The following is an 8,321-nucleotide window of genomic DNA, read 5'->3' as shown; positions in this document are numbered from 1 at the left end:
CTTCCCCACGCCCTATGGTTTGCATTAAAATTTCGCATGATGACCCATTAAGCAGGATACATCGTGCAGATGTCTGGTAATCTTTTGGAATAAAAATTATTTGAAGGCGACATATACATTTCTAAAAGTGTAAACATGAGCTTGCGATGTTTAGCTGTTAGACAAACATATTTATTGCCATCGTGAGGCGGAATCGGCTGACGGACATACATGAGTTCACGACGAATAAGAACGATGACTTTGCTGCATGCACCAGTGCTTGTGGACAGGACAGCTTGGTATCTTGATAATCTGACTGGTTTTGATATGTTAGGCTCATAGATCTTAATGATTGGAAACATATTAGTACATACAAACTTACGAACATCAGAAAGGCGTGACTTTAGTCCTCTTGCGTTCCACTGGATGATTGACGCTGCCTGGAGGGATGGGTTGAAAGTGGAAGCTATAGAAAAATATACCGCTTGCGTCATTGCTGGTTCCACTTATACAATTGAAATATAGATTGCTTTCAACAGCACTCACTGTTCAAGTATGCCCCTACCGCCCATCGACAGCCTAGGTGTATAGATCATTTGGTAAAAACTTGTTTTGTGAACTTCTTTCGCGGGCCGTTCAAAATCGTCTAAGACTTTCCTTGTGTTCCTGTTTTCATCGTTAGCCACTTTTATTGGGGAAGTTAATCTTTTTCGTACTCCTTGTCTATGCCACACTTCATAAGCAGGTAGCCCGCGAAGCACCTGGGCACAGACTGCAATATATCATATACCCCGTATGTTTATTTAAAATTTTTATTTTTGGTTCAAACACATTGTAGAATATCGTAGATGAGACAAAGTGATATTTCTCCTTTTCTGGTCGATTTTCGGAAGAGGCAGAAATTACCTTCGAGGGAAAGTACAATGTCCAGGTGGATAATAACTGTTTTAATTATTCACTTGTGGGTGCATGTTGCATTTGTGAAATCTTGCACAGTGGAACTCGACGGAATTTACCAACGCTCGCCTCCATAACTTGGATCCGAATCTACAGCTCCGTTTTCCGTCAGGAATATGTAGAGCTGAGGAGACGCTTCTGTCCCGCTTGTGGCTTGGCGTAGCTTTCACGAATGCTTACTCCTTTCGGATCGGAATGGCCAACATGCCCTACATGCGGTAACTGTGGCTGCTAGGAAACAATCGCCCACCTTCTCTGTGAGTGTCCGCGCTTCAGTGTGCCCAGGAAACAACTTGCAAGAGTGTTAGATGGACTTGATAAACGTCTTTTGTCAGAGAAAAGAATCCTGGGACACTGGCCAAAACCGACCTCAGCACAGAAGCCTTTGAACGCGTTGTTGCGCTTGTTGCGGAGAACTGGTGTTAGATACATACTTTAAGCAGTGCCGTAATCTCCTTTCCTTTTTCTCTTGTTTTACTTTCCTTTTCGGCTAACATCTCTTTTCTATTATCTTTTATTCCCCTCACCCCCTATTCCCAGCACAGCGTAGCCAGCCGGTCTGAGAACTGGCTAACCTCCCTGTCTTTCCGCCTATATTCCTGCTTCCTTCCTGGAGTCGAGCAGTTGTGCTGTCCAATGTGCATATAACAGATATCCTTACAGGGACACTAAAGAGAAACAGGAAGTTCAGCTGGAATAAAAGAGGGACCTTCAGGAATGCATGCAGTTTTTGTTGGGTGCAAAAATATGAGTTATTAGCGGAGAAATTCGTAAACAAAGAACAAATATCTCTTCCTCAATTTCTCTCACCCCAGATTCGGCGCTGAAGCAGTGTCGTCACGAATTTAATTGTTGTCAGTGAATCAGAGGGCGCCATGATACGTCACCGCTTGCGTAAACGGCTGAGGCGCTCGCTCCATCATAGGCTGCATGGCCGCTGCGTTTGCGTTCGCTGCGAGTTTTGCTAAGGTGTTCTGTGGCCGCGATGGATACCGTTGCTGACGCTGAACCTTGCAACGAAGAGCTCACCAGGGAAGCAGGACTGCATTTGAGCGACTTCAGTGGAACGAAGTGCGAAATGATCCTTCGTGATCGCGCGGTAGGTGTTTCCGCGTACGATGGCGGTGAGCCGCTGGCCGCGCCGACGGAAAGCGAAGCCTTGTTTTCGTCGACGCCAGGCGACAATGTTTCCGATAGAACAAGCGTAGAAAGTTCCGATAGCACAAGCGTACTCGGTATGGTTTTTCCTGTTTTTATTAATGACATTCAGCACTCACCGAGCCGCCAGTTTGCTGCTGCAGGGGCATCAGTAGGGAATTTGATGAAGGCGACATTGATGGGACAGCTCCTCGAGAAAGGACTGACCTCTGGGGCACGCCAAGATACTTTCCGAAAGCAGGATTATATACATAATCCGAGGACGAGAAATGCAGAGAGCACACCATCGGTTTCTCTGGCTCTTTTGCCATTTTATCATCGGCAGAGCACTGAGCCATTGCGAAGGCCGAGGCTCTTCGCGCGACACCACATGAAAGGACACAGTCGGGTCAACACTGCCGCTGCCCCTGAACAAGCGCCTTGCGCCGTTGGTACAGCCCTCAACACTATACACACGAGACATTTTCTGGCTGTTTCCCGCGAAGTCAATGTTTTTCGAGCCACGAAACACGCAACCAAACACTGCAACACTGTACAGCGGAATAGGCGCGCGCGATGATGCGTGGAGCAAAAACAAAACTACGAAACTATCATGACCGCATGTAACGCCAGGACATTTTTTCTTAATACTTATTTATTTTTGCGCTAAACTTGTACGTCCTCGCTTGAAACGGCTTAAAAAGTTGGCAAATGCTGTTTATGTACGTTTAAGTTGTATTTCATTTTGCGTTTTATTAACAGCGATACATCGCTCTCGACCAATCGCGGCCGGGCTGCGTTTGTGATCTCCGACGTCACGAACGTGTAGTGCTGGGAATTCGAAGGGGCGTCAGCACTTACCCTTCAGTTTTTCGCTATTTTCTCGTTTATTAAACCTCTGTTCGCAGTAAGAATGAATAGTATGTCTGTGATCCTGATAGGATAATCTACCACTTAGGCTGAACTTCCGGTTTCTCTTTATTGTCCCTTTAAGACTAGCAAAAGTTTCAAGATATCCTGCCTTGAAATGTGCCACGAAGTACATTGGCGTCCCAATTAACGGTTTCCCAAACGCGTACCTGTGGCAGTCAGGAACTAGAGCGGCAAGATGGCGCTTTTAGCGGATTTTGGGGATATATATACATAAAACGTAATGCTAGTCTTCGGACTTTAATTACCAGACACACCTTCAGTACCATTAAGCTTTAAGTTCACAATTACAACATGTGCCTTAAAGGGAATAATTAAAAGTTAATTATTGAATTTTAAATATCTACCTGGACATAGCAGTTTGCCGTGCAAGTAATGCCTGTCTCTTCATGCAATCCCCCAAAAGAGGCTCAATGATGCGATATATGCTCAATGCATTTTTATAAATCTCTTCAAATATTTAAAAAAAGAAAACACCTGCTGTATTAAATTTGCTGCTGTCGCTTCCCACTCCACCTTTGTGGCCTGCGATGCAATTTGAATTACTGCTCGTCACAGATGTTGTTGGAGTGTCCCGGATTATCGAGTCCCAACTAGAGCGTGACAAAGCAGGAATTCGTCCCTGACTATGATCGACTGATTACTCAAAGCTAGATCTACCTTCCCATTGCGACTATAATCTATGTCTCATGAACGCGGTAAGAGACGCAACCACCAAATCCCTCTGAAGGTTCTTATGGTTCCTTTTCTGTGCTTGTCAGCGGCGCTAAGCGAATGGGACTCTGAAGTTATGCATAAGGAAACGTTCTTGGACGGATGGCGGGGACTGTGTGCGTGTGGACCTTCTTATGGCCAAAATAAAATAGGAAATTAATATCCCCAAGAAAAGCACAACTTTCAGGATCACGTTACAAAGAACGAAGGTGTTTTGCATCATGCAGTCCAAAACGTGCAGGTATACCGTTTTAACTTTCAGAAACCTTGACCAAAAGGCACGCAAGTTCTGCAAAGAAAATAAAATTGTTACCAGTACATCATTAGCCGCCCTTCTGTTTGTGTCCGTTTGGATGTCTCTTTCCTTATCGCATTCTTTTTCATTTCTCTTGTTTTCTTTTTTTGAGGGGCGCCCCTTCAGCAGGTTTTCACCAGTGACATTAACTCTTGAACGTTGTGAATTAGCATGCGCACACACGTATATTTTAGCTTTACTTTTCCGAATCTGATCTACATATAGATTAAGGCAGTGCGTGCCATGAAACGCGGCGGTTCATCAAGGTAATTCGTGAATACGACATACCTGGAACTCTAAACCGTTAAAAGTAAGCGTGCTAGTCCGCCTCGCTTGCGCACGCGAGGTTACTGTTAATGCGACGGCGGGCGCTAACCTTGGAAGGGATAATCATGGTTTATCTGCTCGTTCCCTCCAAAAATGTTTGTGTAACTCAGAACAGAAGTACGCTCATGCGCATTAGGTCTCCTTGTAGGTTTATTTATTTATTGATCACAGTACCCGCAGCGCCATTTCTGGCATTACAGTGGAGGGGTGTGGGGGGGGGGGGGAGGTGAAAAAGGAAAAAGTACACAAAATGCTACCGCGCTCTGGCGGCGAAAGAAAAAATAACATCCAGATAGGAAAAACACAAAAATGTTAAACATAAAAATTTCACAGCAAGGCAGAAAATGATTCATTTGATGTTATGGACACGATCTCCTCAGGTAATTTGTTCCAGTCAGAAATTGTTTTGGGGAAAAAAGACATTTTGAAGAGGTCAGTCCGACACCTGTATTCTTTACCTTGAACGAATGGTCTCTTCGTACGGACACATAATCAGGGCTAAATATATATTGGGTTCAGTCAATTCCAGTTCTTGAATGAAATATTTTATGAAAAAATTTTAACCGAAGAACTTCCCTACGTTTTTGAAGTGTGTCCCAGCGCAAAGTGTTCTTCCGCTTCATGAGCCATATAATGCTTTCTCATGAATAACATGTTCGGCCGAGCACAGAAACGGTAAAAATAAAATCGCAGCAGGCAGTTTTCTTGTATTTGACCGCAATAGCTATGGCTGCACCCCTGACTTCCACAGATGTGCTGTTACAAGATGTTCTCATAATCAGCTGACGCGTGAAGTAGAAGCTGCAGCTAAGCATGATTAAGACACATGCTTCTAAGCTTGCCGTCTATAGCTTTATCATGTGAAGAATTGGCGTTTCTTAGTTTACCGGCACGTGTACTATGAGATATGTGCGTGTTGTTTGCTTGCAGTGAGTATATAAGCTTTTACAGGCGTCACGAAATAAATCACTTAGAAGTTTAGCGCCCCCCGGTCTCCTGCTTTGCCGTGTTCGTCTTATTTCCTTCACTCTTTGCCCGCCGTGGTTGCTCAGTGGCTATGGTGTTGGGCTGCTGAGCACGAGGTCGCGGGATCGAATCCCGGCCACGGCGGCCGCATTTCGATGGGGGTGAAATGCGAAAACACCCGTGTACTTAGATTTAGGTGCACGTTAAAGAACCCCAGGTGGTCCAAATTTCCGGAGTCCCCCACTACGGCGTGCCTCATAATCAGAACTGGTTTTGGCACGTAAAACCCCATAAATTTAATTTAATTTTTTCCTTCACTCTTTCTGAGTTGCGCTAATTCAGGGAAACTTTATAAAAAAACAACTCGCCCAAACTGCCACCCTTGTGAACAAAGAACAGGCTCACTTGTCTCTTTCTCTCTATATATATATATATGTATATATACATATATATATATAATTATATATAAAGAATAAGGAGGATCCCATGTACTGTGGCAATCAATGTTATGCGAAGCATTTTGCAGGTAGTGGAATATTCAGCATTGTTCGCGGAACTCCAAACCAGTGCAGTGGGATGTGGAGGCCCGGTTTGGGAGACCTGGCTTGGGGGAATCCCAACCCAGGTGGGATGCGGCCTTCCACTGTCCGCTTCTGGCTGAACAACTCTGGGCTGTCCAACAGGCCCGCGATGCGGCCGAGAGGCTTGGCCTGTCGGTCCCTACGTGGGAGCGGCCCGCGTCGTGATGAGTCACGATCTGCAGGACTCAATAAAGTTTATTCCATACAGCCATCCATCCATCCGCGAAGCGTTACCAGGCGGAAATGCGTGTTGGTGTAATGCGACCCGCCGTGGTTGCTTACTGGCTTTGGCGTTACACTGCTAAGCACGTGATCGCGGTATAAGATCCCGGCCGCGGCGGTCGCATTTCGGTGGGGGCGAAATGCAAAAATGCCCGTGTACTGTAGATTGGCTGCATGTTCAAGAACCCCAGCTGGTCAAAATTATTCTGGAGTCCCCCACTACGGCGTGCCTCGTAATCAGATGGTGGTTTTGGTACGTAATACCCCGGAATTGTTTCGTGTAACACGAGCAGTCGTCTGCGGGACGCGATCGTGTGTGATGATAGCAACAAGGTGACGAAGATGGTGACAACAATCGTATGATTGCGACGACACGATTTCAACGACTGAGTGAGTGAGTGTACAAAGTGAGTGCGTCTTGGGCAAAGCGGCCTTCACAGCATAGATTCCTCCACAGACGGGCCCCCGTAATGTCGACTAAGCCGAGTGAATATTATTTTCTTGCTGCTTCACTAAATAGGCAGCATATAGGTGAGATCATACGACTACTACCGAGCAAGTACAACTTCTAAAAGGTGAATGTGCCTTCTTGGATGACTTCATGTTAGCATCGCCGATAAAGAGCCAAGTGCGAACGAGTACGTGCGAAGGCCGCTGGGCACGATGCCAGGCAAAGTGGCCTTGTACGTTTTTCTTGCTAGGCGAGTTGATACATTCAGCGTCGGCCAAGCATCGCCGCTACTCTAGAGCTGCCCGTTTTACACATACAGATAACGGGGCCTAATCGACTAGAGATTTAGAAGAAACCCTTTCGAAGGATGAGTCATTGTGAACAAGAAATATTTGAACGGTCAGTAATGGCCACGATGCAGTTTTGGCGGTTCTAAGACGTCTCAATCGCTCATACTTAAACAGCCTCAGTTACGTTTCGGAGGAGCAGTAGGTTATGTCATGCTGCGAGCCATGAAAAAAAAAAAATCAAGTTGAAGAGGTTTTCAGTGGAAGCCGAAATTCGTTCACTCAAGAAATTATTTCACTCGCGGCAGAAAACAATTCGCTCCTAAATGCATGCATATCCATCAACGTAGCGTCCACCGTATTACAAGGTGGAGCGATGACGCAGGTATTCACTTCGGTGGTCAGAGATAATCAGAATGACAGGAAGTTGAGCAAGATGGCTCATATGGTACGAAAAGGCAGGCATCAAAACGCGGAATCAAGAAGAATGAGAAAGAACACAGACGCCGACTATAAGCAGAAAGGGGAGTGGCGAAAAAGAAGAAATAGAAAAAAATAACTGTCTGTGCGTAATCATGGGAAGGCACCGCCAATCCATCAATCATGTACACGTATGGGCACTATCGAAAGATAACGGTATCGAGATTAAAACTCCTCTTTATGCAAGATAATCGAAAGCTAACGCATGTGCTAGAGCCTACTGATAAGCCTCACCTAGTCCAATAAGACGCCCTCATTAATTCGTTTTTCTTGAGAGAAGTTCACTATCTGCCACTTTAGGAGAACACACTTGCTATCACAACGGTGCATAGAAAGGTAAGATTGCATTTCATTGGACAATGGTTGTGTTCAATTAATGTCTCTTTGATACCGAGGCCTGTCTGCCGTATATAAAAGCAACCATAGCCAAAAGGAACGTCACAAACTACTTCGATGCGACATTCTACAAACTTGTTATAGTATACAGGGTATCCCTACTATCATGCACCAAGATTTAAAAATATTCAAATACCACGTAGCTGGACAGAACCTAGGTAATGTTTTTTGCCGTCGCTTGGAGATGCTCAGATTTTTTTTTTTGCATTCCACCTAATTAAAAAGTTAGTCTTAATTAATAATCAGCTTTTCATACATAATATTAGATGAAAAATGTCAGAGAAACTTGTAGAGCAACATGAAAAGCTCTCGATACAACTTTCTGTTGCTCAATACGTGCTAGATAAAAGCATTTTATTGCGAAGCAATGATATAGACACTCCAAGCACATTTCTGCCGTCGCCGTCGTCATCACCGTGAGGTTCCGTACAAAGTCCAAGGGCGACAAAATCGACGCCGTGCGCCGTATTCTGTATGTGCGAGTGAAATCGTATGAAGGTGAGCCGGCGATCGCGGCTCTATCTCGCGCACGCAACAGAGCGAAGCGGGAAGGAAGCGCGCCGTCTTCCTGTCGCGGGCAACGCGCCGCGGAGGGAGGT

The sequence above is a fragment of the Dermacentor silvarum genome, chromosome 1 (assembly GCF_013339745.2).
Source record: "Dermacentor silvarum isolate Dsil-2018 chromosome 1, BIME_Dsil_1.4, whole genome shotgun sequence".
Taxonomy (NCBI): domain Eukaryota; kingdom Metazoa; phylum Arthropoda; class Arachnida; order Ixodida; family Ixodidae; genus Dermacentor; species Dermacentor silvarum.
Note: the sequence above shows the minus strand (reverse complement) of the source record.